This window comes from Montipora foliosa, chromosome 6 (genome assembly GCF_036669935.1).
Source record: "Montipora foliosa isolate CH-2021 chromosome 6, ASM3666993v2, whole genome shotgun sequence".
Lineage (NCBI taxonomy): Eukaryota > Metazoa > Cnidaria > Anthozoa > Scleractinia > Acroporidae > Montipora > Montipora foliosa.
In genome coordinates this window covers 29,923,227-29,938,747 of record NC_090874.1, presented here as the reverse complement: position 1 = coordinate 29,938,747, position 15,521 = coordinate 29,923,227, and positions in this window count along the sequence as shown.

Here is a 15,521-nt window from a genome sequence, read left to right as displayed (position 1 = left end):
GATGTTAATTCCTTGTTTGACAAACTCAGCTGGAAAGACTTAAATTCTCAACGTCAAATTCAGAAAGCTTTAATGGTTTTCAAGTCTTTAAATGGTCTGGTTTCCGAATATCTCACGTCTAAATTTGTAACGCGTAATGTATCAAACTATGCTCTGTGGGATTCGGCAAATAAACTTGTTGTTCCGTTTCCGAGAACAAACTACATGAAAAAAAGTTTTAGTTACAGCGGCGCAACTCTTTGGAACAGCTTACATCGTAACATTAGGGAATCTAGTTCCATAGATCAATTTAAACGCCTTCTCTATCAAAATTTTTAAATACACGGCATTCATGGAAATCAGGTCTGTAGGTAGCTTATTTTGTAAATTAATGTAATAATAGGATTAGGATTTTAGATTTTAAGATTTTAGGATTTTACAAATCTCTTTTTTGGAATTGTACCTGATGAATTTTTTACCGTGTATAAATTAAGTAAATAAATAAATAAATAAATGATAACGTGGCTGTGAAAAAAGCGTCACGTCAGCAACAACACTTTTCAAGGCAATTTTTCTTTTTTTTTGAGTAAGTTTCACGACAAAGAAGCAAAGAGGCCAAATGTAATCAATGAATGGCTTCTTTGCCCCTTTGTTGTCAAACTAAACATGTCTAGAACAGTGTTGTTGCTGACGTGACGCTTTGACATTCACGTCTCGCGCGTAACGCGCCCTTGGAGCACCTGTGGGTAACCCAGACACAATCTCGTTCCCAGAACCACGATCCTTTGTAGTATGAAGGGCGATGTAGGACAAAAATATTTTTGGCCTTTACTACATGTTTTTTGGCCACTATTCCACATCCTTTAGGGCTGTGTTGCATGTTTTTGGGCTAAGGTGTTTTTCAATTGGCCACTGTTTCAGAGATTCCAACCCTTCCGATTTGATGTCTTGCTTCCCGCTCTCCCGATTTTTACCAAATTCTCCCGATTTATTATAAAATTCTGAAAACTAGGGAAAAATTGCTAAGCTATAGAATTTTTGACGATCTGTCACTGTGAAACTTACTTTCTTCGCGAAGAGCATTATGGTATGGTATGACCGTGCAGACTCATAAGGTCAGCAGTCTCACCCAACTTAGCTGCAAAATCATGGCGGACAAGGCGAAGCGTCATGACTGACACTCTAGTTCTGAATGTGATTCTTCAGAAGATAGGCGTAATAATGATCAGAAGAAGGCCAGGAAGAAGACAAAAAAATATAAAACCAGATGCTCCAAGGAGTGGGAGGAGACGTATCCATTCCTCAAGGCTTGTCCTACGTCTGTTTCCGAAAAGGAGTACAATTTCCACTGCAGTTGTTGCAATTCAAATCTCTCGTGTGCGCAAGGGGGCATGAATGATATTGCCAAACACGCAAGTAAAGTTTGATTTCTAAAGATTTTAATTTGCTCGAAGCCTTCAATTTGTTTAACTTATGTCTAAAAAAGTGACATTTGATTTGTTTCATCATGGCGTTTAGGTATCCCAAAGCATAAAGTGAATGAGAAAGCAGCAACGAATGAGGGTCCCCCAGGGGTTTTTGGAAAACAAGGGAACACGGGAACAAAGCAAAAAAAAAATCGTAGGGAACAAGGGAACATCAAATAGATTAGGGAACAGGGGAACAGACACAAAAAATTACAAGACCCTACGTTTTTTACATAAACGTGGGGATGATAGAAGATTTTCTGCTGTTTTCTGATTTCTTTGGCACGTTTTTGTTTCCATCGCTCGTGTCTACTCGTCTCTGGCTCTGGCGCTGAAATCGTTCTTTTCCGACAAGTGCCGACCATTGGTTTAATATTTAACTTGTCACGTGCAATTGGACATTTGAAATGGCGATTGGCGCCATTAGCGACCAAAAGTTGCATGGATTCCTTGAAAGATGTAGAGGAGGACTTGGAATTGCAGCACAATTTAGGTGGGACAATGAAGTTCTTCAATTCCTTGAAACCCTTGAATATTATGGTGGCAGGAGAGTGGTTAACCTGCTCAGAGGCGATGGGCATGCAGGAGAAGGTGGCGGGGGTATTGACTCATTTGACTGGAGAAAGTGGAATTGACCACTGCCAGGAAAGACGACACGGGACAAGCAGTATGAAGGGTACTCAACGGAGAGTGGTACACGTGCGTCATTGCTGCAATTCTTTATTCTCACTTGCATCAAGGAAGAGACACCTCCATTGTACGAGGACGATTATGTGAAAGTTCTTCCTGCGGTATTGGCCAAGGATGCTATGTAGCTGAAACCTGGATTAATGTTTGACTCGAGGCAAGGCAAGCTTGTCGGCAGTACGTACTATAAATATTGACTACAATTTTGTCAAAGACCATCCGGAGCCAGACAAAGAAATGCTAAAGAGTAGCATTGTTCAAGAGGCGGAAGTCTCATGTCTCACTACCATTGACTCAAACATATCCTTGGAAATCGGAGTCAATCGTCTTGCTAAAGGATTAGATTCAACTGAATCAGCTGATATCATCAAGGGAGAGATGAATGACATGAATGTCTGCCAACTGCATTTAGAGACAAGAAATGGAGTGATAAAAGATCACACAAAGTGTAATAGCCGTTGTACTGACTGTATAGAAAACAAGAAAGTTTGCGCTGACTGTGAAAGAAAAGGACACGCGAATATTGAGCCCCAACTTTGTGCTTGCGACTATTGTCTGAAGAACGAAGAAAAGTGCAACAAAGTTGCAGTCATTGTTCTTACCCAGGATTCTGAGTCTCGAAATTCGAGCGGTCAAAAACTCTTGATGGAAGAGAAAAGTGAAAATCCAAGTCTGAACATTGTCTCGACAATTGCAGATGCTCCACATGTTACCAAGCGTAAACGGCAAGGCTTTAGCAACTTGTTCTTGTGGGTTGACGATGTAAGAATAAATCCTGTACAGCTTCGCGAGCTCAGGAATGATCCAAGTCTTTATCAACAGCTATCGAAATTGATTCCAGTCAGTGCTGTAAGGAACAGGGATCGACAAGATGTACAGTACATGTTACACACACAGTTGTGCCAGAAAAGTATAGAATCACAGACGACAACAAGCAAGGTGTACTCAACAGTCCTGTTGCTATTGCCATGGGTCCTCTTGGAAATATGTTCTTAAGTGATATCGGAACTGGTAAAGTTTTGAAAGTCAGGGTCTCACACTATCCAGCAAACATCACGGTTGAAGTAGATTCTCTGGACTGTCCCGTTGGCACTGCTTTGCATAACAATGTGCTTTACATTGTAGAGTCTAGAAAGAGTAGCATCATGTTCAAAGACCTTACTGGCCAAAGTATTGTTGATCCAAACAAGTTAACAGTTTCCCAGTTACGAGAGAAACTAAAGGAAACAGGTGCTTGGGAGGAAGGTGACAAGAGGAAAACGAAGAAACCATTGAAAGAGAAGTTGCAAAGAGTCCTCAAAGAGAGAATGTCAAGAAGAGGTACGGCGTGTTCAAACAAGCTTCACATGAATCACAACATACAGAATCCTTTAGCTTTGATCTTTGACAAAGATGGCTATTCGTATGCATCTACAAAGCAAGGGACAGTATTCAAGGTCAAAGTGGAGTCTGATCTTGTGAGCTTGAAAGGGAAAGTTATTGCTCAAATTGCATTAGACTGTGGCCTTCTCTACGGAATGGCTATTCTCAATGATGAGCTGTACACAGGCTCGCACGACGATGATGGTGGAATCTTTACCGTTAATCTTGAAGACAGGACATTTCAGAAGGTTATTGGAAACGGGACAGAGTGCTATAAAGTACACAGCCTAACAGTTTATGACGATGATATTCTTTTCAGCGATGTTGGCAACCATGTATGGAATGTATGGAACCCTGCAACCCGTGAACCCTGGTCAAGTATTTGAGTAATCTTCAGACGTTTGCTGTCACATTTGGCTTGCACCAGAAGAAACAAATGTCAACGTCGTTCACTATCGACACAGCAATTGCCAGAATCCAAGAAGTATATGATTTTGATTGCCAGTGTATAGATCAAGTCAAAGCCTTCCTTGGGACAGAAGCCCAGACTCAAGGTCCGCAGGGAACCGTTTCGCCAGCCGTTGTGGAGGACGAAAGAAGGATCTTGCTTGCACTGGGAGCAATTAGAGACCTTTTTCGAAAGTATTCCCCACAGCTTTTGGATGTGTTCAAACATAACAGCCTTTTGACGCTGGTAGTGGAGAACATTTTCTCCGAGATGAGGGCAGGTGCATCTGACATGCCAATGCTGTTGCAATTTGATTCCGCTTCAGTCGAGCAATGAAGGTTTTCATACTACACAAGTGCGACGTCTCATTACCCAAGGGTCAAATCTGACTTGAAATAGTCAGCCCTACCTAAGATGTCGCCCCCTTCTACAGCACAGTTGACAAAGAAACAAGTTCAGCAAATAAGAGACTAGCGCATGAAGTATGGTCAAAGTGTTCCACAGAAGACTGTGCGCAACATGAGCACCAAAGATAATCCGGGTACTCTGCCGATAAATCTTTATGCCCAGGTACAGCCTACAATAACGCCTTTGGATTTCTCGAAGATCGCTGAAGATGGACAGGATGGTGCCAGAACAACTGCTCATCATGACAACTCGCACGAACTCCTTTATACCTCGGGAGATGTTGTTTTTCTTGTATCTGACGCCACATCTGGGCGGACAGTGGTATACGTACTAGAAGAAAGCATCACTGCCTCGACAAAGAAAGCAAAGGCCAGGTTATTTAAAGGTAACCCATTCAATCCTCTGATATTTTATACAGAAGGTGTTGTCAAGATCAATGTTAAGGTGGCTCATTGGAAGAAACTGTCAGACGAGATGGCAACATTGAACTGACAGAAAATGAGTTTATAAGGTATCAGTCAAGAATGATTGAATGCGTGGATGCAGTGACCATTGAAGAGGCGAGGGAGATCAGTGAGGGCCTGGATACTGAACAAGACGTGCGTCACGTGCGAGAAAGAGGCCACATACGGACGATTTTCTGTATTATGACGACGGAAAAGGTGAGGTCAGGATTCTTAGTATTTCCCAAGCATTATCTTCGTTTGTTGGAAAAAGTTGATGCAATTTCGATTTGTTTTAATTTTTGTTACGAAATACTTTCACAGTGCCCTACAATATTATTAAGCAATATTGTGTGACATAATTTTCCTCAAAACACAATAAGCTAGTTTCGAAGTGTGGAAGGAAAGTTGAGGTTGAAGGGAATAATTTATATTTTCTGTGCAAGTTACTTCCCTTAACCTTAACTCTGCTCTTTTTTTATTCAAAATTTGCCAATTGACTTTTGTCAACCCACTAGAATAACAGAAAAATGTTTAGTTTTGTGATCATGACATATTTTATTTGCCAGACTTCAGTAACCTTACTTTGTATAATGTTAGTGTTGTTCGTTAGTGGATCCAAAGTCACATCAAGTTTCCTGAAAATCGTATCCCTGCGCTCAATGCAAATATTATGTAATACTATTCATGCCAGGGTCACCATACGAACAATCTCTGGAGGGCTTTCACATTTTCTTTCTAACACTCGCCATCTTCCCTTAAGTTGTCCATATGCACATTCTGTGACCATTCTAGCTCTGCTGAGCCGATAATTCAAATAATAATGCTGTTGAGGCGTTAGCACAGCATCAGTGAAGAGTTTTCTTAACCATGTCTTGAACGGAAATGCTGAGTCGCCTAAAATTAATGGGGGTACTTTGGTACCATCCAGGTCTTTGGACATTGGTGGGATTGCTTCTCCTTCAATTCTGTCTGTCCACAGTTGAGTAGACTGCAAAATTATAGAATCAAGGGAGTTGCCCGGAAACCGCAGCTCCCCCAAATAAATTTATATTTCGCGTCGACAAGACCCATTAGCACTATCGAGTAAAATTGTGGTACTCCTTGCATGCTACCAAACCACCACTTGGGCATTTTAGGGGTATATGGCAGCCATCCAAGGCTGCCCAGCAGCATGGGAACTGCCATAGCTCTTCCATACCGTGGCCCATAAGGGACACGCAAACCCCCATCTGTTTATGTGGTGTAATTTGGCGATATACTTTCAGTCTCAAGTATTTAAATATTCTTTTTTTCCCTTTGTAAACCCAATACTTTTGTATTTGAAACGCAGCTTTTTTTTGGAAAACCGCTCCTTTTTTTTGAAAACCCAGCTTTTTTTTTAAGAAACTCAATTTGCTTTGAAAACCCCGTTCTTTTATACACCCAATTTTTTTTGAAAACCCAGCTTTTTTTTAAAAGAAACTGAAATTGTTTTTTTGAAAACCCAGCTTTTTTTTAAGAAACTCAGTTTTGAAACCCGGGTTGTTTTTTTTGGAAAACCCAGCATTTTCTTTTTCAGGTGTTCATAGGTCGCGTTCAGGGTCTATACCGCAACCATACTTATCGCTCAAAATCAACATGGCGGAAGTCTTTGAGGCCACACGTTCGGAGATCAAGCCGTTTAGAGAGGTAAGCAACTTCTGGCTTTCTTTAGTGTAAGTCATACCCTAACAGAGGCTTACGACTATTAAAACTGATTCCTTCGGATCTGTGATTGGAAATTGTAATCTTCACCAGGGAGAAAAACGGGAACCTTGAGGAGAAGCCTCGCTGCAAGGCGAGAGCTCATTTCAGTTAAGCTTTAAATCCTCAGTCACGGATCAGAACCTAGGTTATACGACGTTAGCATTAAACTTGATAACAAAGGTCATTAATACTGGCTGGCCGTAGTTGATCCAAAAAGCAGTAATAATAATAATAATAATAATAATAATAATAACCTGCTTGAACACTAATATGGCCTAATGGAGGGAGAACAGAGAGGCGCCAAATCAGGATGCAGTGGCACTGTTGATAACCTGCTCATTGATAGAATGGTCACACAAGACTGTCACAGAGGGAAACGTAACTTGAGCATGGCCTGGATTGATGTCAAGAAAGCTTTTGACTCAGTTGACCATGAATGGCTTGCTGAGATGATGATTCTACACAGATTTCCAACCTGGCTGTGCCGCACTATCGAGAGCCTGTGCAACAGCTGGAACACGAAAGTCGTCGCAAAGACGAAGCAGGGGATAGAGAAGTCTGAAGTGATACAATTCAGACGCGGTCTCCCTCAGGGAGATGCATTGTGCCCCAGGTTGTTCACCCTGTGTATGAATCCTGTGGCTTGGAAACTACGAGCTTCGGAGGGGTACAAGTTGTCCAAACCCTTAAGCACAAAGATAACGGATTTGCTGTATATTGACGACCTTAAGGCGTTTGCAGCGTCAGAGATCAAACTCAACAAGGTTCTGAAGTCAACCAAGAGTGCGATGCAAGATATAGGCTTAGAATGGAACCCAAAGAAATGCGCGACCGTCCATGTAAGGAGAGGCGCACAGGTGAAGGATGAAACCGGTGTGCAGTTGGATGACGGAGCAGTACTGACAAATCTAAAGGAAGGAACTTATTACAAGTTCCTGGGAACATTAGAGAACCTAAAACAAGATGACAAGTTAGCTTTAAATGTTGCAGCCAAAGAATACCTACAACGCATGTCAGTCATCTGGTCAAGTCCACTGTCAGATCACAACCGCGTAGCTGCATCGAACCAATTTGCCCTTCCCATACTGGGGTATCTAATGTGGACCCAGAGCTGGCCAATAGCAGAGCTTAGGCAAATTGACAGAGAAGTTCGAAAAATCCTCGTTGAGAGCGGCGGCAAACACCCCCTAGGCTCCACAGCATTACTGTACCTCCCGAGGGTAAAAGGGGGGCGCGGGCTGAAATCAGTCGAGCAAGAATGCAAACTCGTCAAGATAAAGGCTGCTCTGAAAGTCTACAAGAATCTGGACCCGACCATTGCAGTTGTGAGAAAGTTTGAAGAAAGAGCAGGTGAGGTGGGACACCATTCATTTTTAAAGGATAGCATGAAGTATGCAGCAGAGCTCGGTCTTGGCCTGGACCTTGAGCACCCGTCACCCTGCATCACCCAGGGGGGAGTAACAATCACAGACAAGAAGATCAAAGTTGCCTTGAAGGAAACTGTAGAAAAGCAGAATACGCAGGCTGTGAGGGAAGAGAGGTGGCAAGGAAAGCTACACACAAGTAGGTGGGAGGATGTAAGTCTCAGTAAAGCAGGCTGCTTTGCTTGGCTTAAGGACTGGACGTTGTGTCCGTCTAACACCGTTGCAGGAGTGATCGAGCTCTACGAGCAACTATTGCCAACACGAATATATTACAGTCACAAGGTGCGAGCCCGACCAGCTACTGAAGTGGCATGTAGGCTATGCAGTAGATCAGCAGAAACAGTTCAGCATATTCTAGCTGGATGTCCCACCTTGGCCCAGAACAAGTACTTGGAAAGGCACAATAACGCCTTGAAGATCCTGTTCTTCGAGATCCTGAAGGACGCAAACCTTATTGACAAAGTCCCACCATGGTTCTCCCAAGTAAAACCCAAACCGGTATATGAAAACGACCAGTTTCAAGCCTACTGGGATGTCCCGCTCTATGCTGAGCACACCGAGGTGAGAGCAAACAGAATCGATGCCCGTTTTATCGACCACCAACAGGAGAAGGTCATAGCACTAGAGATGAGCTGTCCATGGATTGATAACCGAACAAGTAAGGAAGAGGAGAAGACAGCCAAGTATGCCTCCCTAAGATGGGAGATAAAGCGACAGTACCCTGGGTACGATGTGCAACAATACAACATCATTATTGACGTGCTAGGTGGATGGTCCACAGACATGGAGGAGGGAATGAGGAATTTACTCGGGTCAAGAGTGAGAACTAAAGGAGTCCTGCTAAAGATGCAGAAATCGGTCTTATCAAGCTCTCTTAATATTGCCCTCACTTTTAAAGTAATCACATAAACTTTACGGGCAATATAACACGAATTTCATTTCAGCAAAGGATATTATTGTCAAAAAAAAAAAAGTATTATTATTATTATCTTTTATTATTATTCTTTTTTTTTTTTTAAATTTTAGCAGTCACTTATTTTATATTTTGACATAGTTTAATAGATTTAAGTGGATAATACTTTTAGAAAGATATTTGTAAATAGGACTTGAACATGGTGTTTTTAAGGAGCTCCTGGGTTACGATTAACGCCCCAGGTAGCTTTTAGGTATTGACATTCAAAAGTTTCAAACTGTCATAATAATAATAATAATAATAATAATAATAATAATAATAACAATAATAAATAATCACTGAAAAACTACTCCTCGCGCGCAGTAAGACGGATTGTCTTTGCAATAGGTAGATAATGCACATCGTTATCCTGCTCTCTCTTGCAATTTCATCAAGCGCAAAGGAGAATATACACACGTAATTAAATCTCACCAATCGGCATGATAATTAAGGCTCTTTTGAAAGGCCCGTTGACATGATCTCAGGACAAGCAAACCACCCTAGACAACTTCAGGGAGCGTTTATATTTGAATTTCGTGACCGAGACCAAGTTGAGCCTTAAATTAACTATTCATAACGTTTCTTAGACGTTTCTATTTCTGCTTTGTGTGCATTTTTTGTACATTTGTGTAATTTCACTGAGTTTGGTGAAACTTGCCACCTTTGATTCATTTTTTGCTTCAATAATGGATTTTAGAAAACAAAAGTGACAGGCAAGATCATTATTACAAAGTAAACAATAATTAAATATTCTTGTCACTCTGAATAGAGTTCTTCTATGAATATCTTTGAGTTATTTCTTAGTAGGAATATCTAATTTACATTTAACTTCTTGAAAATATGCACATGTTATTTTAGATGAGTCAAGCTGTTACCCATCTTGCCAAAGCAATACAACAATCCCCTTCCCCAGGTTGCCTCGCCCACCTGCAAGACCCAATTACTTAATAATTATTAAATGAGTCTGCTGAATTGTTGATAGTTTGCTTGTATGCTTTTGGTTCAGCTTCAAAATGCAGTGTAAGAGTGTTTTCCCTGTTCTTTTATTAAAAACCTTAGTTCTTAAAAGGAGCATTTATTCCAAGAATAATCTCTTTTGTATACTAGCAAGCACATACATACAAACAATCTCTTTTTTTGGTGTGTTTTCACTGTAGTGAAATTGATGGATTTAGTTATTTAACTGTTTCAGGTGGCAGACTACACAGAGCATTCACTAGGTCTCAGCACTGCAGTTGCTGAAAAATTTTTGACTGAAAAGGTGAATTCAAGCTATTGATCTTTCACATGAAAACACAGGTTGTTGTACCTTCATAACCAAATATGCATGTTTCCAGGGTTTAGCTTCATGAAACCTGCCTGCTCTGATTCAAAATCCATCAATCCCTTTGTATCTGCCCTTGCAGGGCACTTTTGTTCAAATGCAAAGGAGATTTGAAGGTTTTATCTAGATGTTAAACTTATTACTTTTGTATTAACTTCAACTCTCTTCACTTTATTTGCAAATAACCCCAGCCTCCCATTTCCACCCTGCTTAGTCAGTATTTGCTTAAGGTGCTATGATTCCAGTTTAGTTCAACAAATTTCTTTACTTTAAATTCGATTTGTTATGTTTCATATTTTTCCATTTTCAACGGTAGGAGTTAGCACAAATTGGTTTCAGATAGAGGAAAACTCTGTTAGCCATTAAGTAATCATATGACTACCCTGCTAGTCCCCAAAGATGCGTGAAAAGATTTTGTGATTTTATTTCCTTTTTGAATCACACCTGTAATAATAAAAACAATAATAATAATAATAATAATAATAATAATAACAACTTTGTTTAAGTTTCAGAACGTTCTAGCCGAAAAGCCGTGACAGTTATATCTCCTTCATTTACCATCCCTCATTAACACTTTCTTATTAAGTTGACAGTGATACACTGTTATCTTTATATGTTAACAGGTTGACAAGACTGTCATATCAATGATGTTGGATAAAGACCTCGATGTGATGGGCATTAAAACTGTAGGAGACAGAGTAAAACTGAGAGCATTTTGCAAAGGAGAAGAAAATGTTTCCAAGGAAGACAAAAGAGCGGATGTGAAGAGGAAACTTTCAGAAATTCTCGAGAAATCGAAAAGTCAAAGATTGCACCAAGCAACTGCGACGAAAACGGTCAAACCAAAGGCTAAGGCACCTACAGGAAGAAAGAAACCCACTTTAAGATTTGAAGTTCATTGGAAACACTTTGTTAAAGGTTTTGGATACAAACCCAAGAAGTCTAAACAAGGGGGTGGAGTGCGGACTTTAGACCTTCCAAGACACGCCAAAGCGAAAGCCTGAGCATGTCTTGCAGACAGGAAAAAGTTGTTTTTTCCAAATGGCAAAAGTCTTGTCGGAAGCCTGGAAGACGTGGAATTCAGGATGGCCGAATTAAGTGTGAGGAGATTTACTTCTGTAACGACTTTTCACTTGAAAGTTATAACAAAAGGTATAGTTAGCACACTCCACGGTTGTTTCTTCTTAGTAGAGACACGTCCGAGTCATCAGATGACTCGGACTCTGATGATGCGCAGCTAGGAAGGTCTCCATTTGAGGAAAATGCGAAAGAACCAACAAAGGATATAACCTCGCAAGAACCTGAATATATATATATATTTTTTGTATTTTATTTATTTTTATTGTTTACGTTTAGTAATAACAGAACAAATGACTACATTAGGACAACACTAAGCTATATAACACACACACGCACAAACTACATTTAGGCTACCTAAGCTGATAACAACAAACTGAGAATATTAAGTTAACACGTTTCAACGAGGCCGCGAGGGTTGTGAACACTTCTGCAATACGTTATTGCCCTTGTCTCCAATACTTGCCCCACTTTTGAAGATGAAAAGCCAAACTCTTTCCACTTTTTGAAATATCAGTCTCCAACTCATAAACAGCTTTAATTCTGGAAGTACATACTCGGAGAGATGGTACGAGAGCGTTGATTCTACAATAATATACGTACTGCTTAGCAATAAGCAGGGCGTGATTAAAAAACAAGAAATCGTCTTTGCGCTCCCAACTACCAAAAATTATATCCGCCTTAGTAAGTAAATCTACTTTAACACCAAGATCATTAAGCCAGTCCGAGAGATCCTTCCAGAACGAGAGAACATAGGGGCAGGAAGTAAACAGGTGCTCTAGAGATTCGTCCGCATCTTCACAAAAAGAACAGTCAGATGATAGTTTTATACCAACCTTTTTCAGATAGACATTCGTTACTAAATATCTATTTAATATTTTGTACTGAAATTGTCGAGTCTTTGAATCCATTGCAACAGTGAAAGGAAGGCTATAGATCTTCTTCCAATCTAAAACGACATTAGCATATTCTGCTTCGTATTTCGATTGAGCTGTCGGTTGTTTAATACCGCTAGAGCGAAGTTCTTTGTACACGGCCTTAGAAACCACTTTGCTAAGCGCTACATTTTGACCATTCAAACACAGTTGAGTATGGTTCTCTGAATGAAAAGGCCCTAGATTGACATACTGATATATCTGTAAAGACTGACGATACTTTGTTGGCAAAGCATCGCACGATGCAATTAATTGGAAGGCGTCGAGAGGTGATATATCTAATTTCCAAAAATCACACCAGGGTGCCAATCCATTTTTTCCGAGCGCTAAATCACCTAATGAAATTATCCCTTTATCAACAAGTCTACGATTATAAACAGACTTACCATCAACACAAATATGCTTATTATTCCAAATAATAACTTCGGACAGTGTTTCTTGCGAAACATCGTAACTATCCATCCTACTCGCAACTGAACATTGCGCAAAGCAGGTAAGACATTCTTCGTAGAACCTCGGAAGCTTCACTCGCAATTTCTTCACATCAAAATTGCAGCTTAAAATGAATTTACCTCCAACCGATTTCAAATAATACGATAGAATGGTCTTCCAGCTGCTAGGCTCATTACTCGCGAATTCCTTACAGCATAGTATTCTCTGAGTCTTAATCAGAGATTCCAAGTGTGGAGCTTTAAGACCGCCATCCTCAATGTCATTGATAAGCGTTAGACGTTTAACTTTATCTTTACCCTTCCAAATAAAATCGAAAATTAATTTATTTGCCTCAGATATAATCTCTTTGTTAAGGCTTATCATACCAGCACGATACATAAATATTGGAACTATAAATGTCTTAACGATCTGAATTCTGCCTATAACGGTTAGGTCTCTCCACTTCCATATCTTTAATTTTGTTTTGATGGCGTCAATTATTTCATCAAAGTTTAGCTTCTGTTTAAGACGATAATCATATGAGAAGTATACCCCTAAGATTTTCAAGGCTTTCTTGACTTTTATATTATGCAATTCATAATCATCACTTACTGCAGGATCTTGATTACCCAAAAAACATTATTTCCGATTTCTCAAAATTAATCTTGAGACCTGAAAGCAAACCGAATTCTTTTACAAGCTTAAGAAAATTAACTAGAGAGTAATCGTCCCGCAAAAAAGCTGTCAAGTCATCAGCAAAGAGTCCCATTTTGATTTCCTCATTATTAACATCGATTCCTCGAATGCTTTTGTCACAACGGAGATTGATTGCTAATATTTCCTTGCAAATAATGAACAAATATGCCGAGAGGGGGCCCCCTTGTCGCACACCTCTCTGCACTTGAAAGGGTCCGGTAGAAAAACCATTATTTAAAACACAGCTCGAAATATTATTATAGAATGTATATACCCACTGTTTAAAGGACGGGCCAAAATTAAAAACAGAGAGGGCCTCAAAAATAAAGTTCCTGCTTACTGAATCAAAAGCCTTTTGAAAGTCAATAGCAATAATTTTTCCGTTAATCTTGTGGGTCTCAGTATACTCCAAAATATCCTCAATCGCTCTCACTGTATCAAACACAGTCCTTCCCTTAACATACGCGCTTTGATTATGATGTATAATTTGGGGTAATACAGTCTCTAGTCTTCTCGCAATTGCCTTGGAACCAATTTTGACATCCACATTAATCAATGATATTGGCCTCCAATTGAAAATATTTCTTTTGTCCTTGTCTTTCTTTTCTAGTAAAGTTATAATTGCTTGTTTTTGAGAATTAGACAGCTGCCCATATTCGTACGCACTGTTAAGGCAGCCGACAACAAGGTCTCCGACCACATCCCAAAAAGCTCTGTAGAACTCAACTGTGTCCATCGTTCATCGTTTCCAGGCGATTTATTACAGTCAAAAAGATGAAGAACACGAAAGCATTCCGCATTTGTCAGTCTTCCCTCACATATTGAGGCATCATCATATGAGAGTTTGGGTATGTCCTGATTCTTTAAAAAGGAGTCATAAACATTCGCTGATGGGATTAGCTCCTCCTCCTTATACAGATCGGCGTAAAAGCATTCTATCTCTTTCATCACTCGTTTTGGATCAGAGATTAAATAACCATCTTTACTAAATATTTTTCTAACCGAGCTCTTGTTCTTTTTATGACATTCAAGACTGAGAAAAAAATTATTACTCTTCTCGCCTTTTTCATACCACGTAGCTCTGCAGCGAATGATAGCGCCTTGAGAAAGGTATTCGTAGATAGAATTGTATTCACCTTTTAGCATCTCTAGTTTCTCGATATTTTCGGTAGTGGGATCAGTACTGCAATCGTCTTCACATTGCTTCAGTAAAGTTTCAATCTGAGATAATTTCTCCCTTCTTTCACGAGCCCTTTCTTTGCTGTATTTTATTGTCACCTGTCTAACTCTGTACTTAATTAAATCCCATAAAACTCTTTTATCGGTAACATCCTTGAATTCGTTCAACCAGACCGGAATACTCTGATTTATAAGAGTCAAATAGTTAGTATCGTTAGTGAGACTACTATTGAATTTCCAGTATGAAGGGCCATGATTCTGTTTCTCTATAGTACTAAAATGAAGAACAATTGCCGAATGATCAGAATTTATAGAAGGAATAATGTCTGCATCTTCAACGTCATCTTGACAGGCGTCACTAATCAGCCGGAAGTCTAACCTTCTTTGAATGAACGGCTTTCGTTGTCTCCCAGTAAAACGTTTTATGTCTGGGTTTCTCACTCTCCATATATCTATTACGTCATAATCAAGGCAAATAGCCTGAATACACTTGACAGAGTCTTTTTTAGCCGGAGAGCCGCCCGAACAGTCAAGATTAGGGTCAAAAGTAACGTTAAAGTCACCACCTATAATTATCTTCTTTTCAAAGTCACCACAAAAAAGATCGCGCGCATCATTTAAATTTCTAAAAAACACACTTTGTTGCTGTACCTTATTGGGCGCATAAATATTCACAAAGGTATAATTTGAGCCTTGCACAACAGCTTCTAACAAAATATAGCGGCCTTCGCAGTCCGCGTTTAATGCCTTCAACTCAAATTCTAGATCTTCTCTGACAAGAATCATCACACCACAGCTATGGTTTGTACCGTGAGCAAAGAACTTCTTACCTTTCCACTGCGTCTTCCAAGTGCTTTCCACTTCGGGTGTACTATAAGTTTCTTGTAGAAAAATGATATCCTGTTTCTGTTTCTCCAGCCAAAGAAATATAGCCTTCCTTTTTGACGGCGAACGAATCCCCCTTACATTAAGCGAGAGTAA